At 28.2% G+C, this 995-nt stretch overlaps 1 protein-coding gene across 1 annotated transcript in view; it reads left to right on the top strand.

The window, feature by feature from the left end:
- LOC111629864 (serine-rich adhesin for platelets-like) overlaps positions 1–995 on the top strand; it is a gene marked incomplete at its 5' end in the record, with an annotated part of 115,231 nt that overhangs the window by 86,018 nt on the left and 28,218 nt on the right. The window lies entirely within an intron of this gene.

Below are 995 nucleotides of genomic sequence, written 5' to 3'. Positions count from 1 at the left end.
ATATACAGGGTGTCCACAAAGTCTGGGTACATAAGGATTAACACATACTTTTAAAACAAAATAATTTTATTTGATTCTAATATTAATAAATAACATTTTCAATATGATTTTCATCATTTTCAATACATAATTTGATGTGCCTTGCAAAATTCAGGTGAACTCGATTAAATAGGTCTGTATTGCTGTCGATTTCGGCACACTGACTGGTAATGGTGTCCACAAATTATGGCGCATCAAATTATGTATTGAAAATGATGGAAATCATACTGAAAATGTTATTTATTAATATTAGAATCAAACATTTTCAATATGATTTCCATCATTTTCAATACATAATTTGATGTGCCTTGCAAAATTCAGGTGAACGCGATTAAATAGGTCTGTATTGCTATCGATTTCAGCACACTGACTGGTAATGGTGTCTACAAATTATGGCGCATCAAATTATGTATTGAAAATGATGGAAATCATATTGAAAATGTTATTTATTAATATTAGAATNATTTCGGCACACTGACTGGTAATGGTGTCCACAAATTATGGCGCATCAAATTATGTATTGAAAATGATGGAAATCATACTGAAAATGTTATTTATTAATATTAGAATCAAATAAAATTATTTTGTTTTAAAAGTATGTGTTAATCCTTATGTACCCAGACTTTGTGAACATTCTCTTTATATATTGAACACAAGTGTACTCAGCAGTAACCAACACTTTATTAGTTGCTGAGGGAGTTTATTAAAAATGAACGTTTTCGATCTACTCAATAGATAGATCATCATCAGGTTAGAACATTTAAAATGGTATACAACATAAAATGGAACATTACGTTCAAAATTCAAAAACCAACAACATATCAACTAAAAAGAATAAAAACTATATATGATACATAAAATGTAAAAATAAATAATATACTACTATAGCTAAACCTTAATACAATCCACCATAACCAAATAGAAGTTACTAAGTTTCCTTTAAAGCGATTATGGAT

The sequence above is a fragment of the Centruroides sculpturatus genome, unplaced genomic scaffold (genome assembly GCF_000671375.1).
Source record: "Centruroides sculpturatus isolate CEXI.00-Female unplaced genomic scaffold, Cexi_2.0 scaffold548, whole genome shotgun sequence".
Lineage (NCBI taxonomy): Eukaryota > Metazoa > Arthropoda > Arachnida > Scorpiones > Buthidae > Centruroides > Centruroides sculpturatus.
This window is presented reverse-complemented; position numbering and strand designations above follow the sequence as displayed.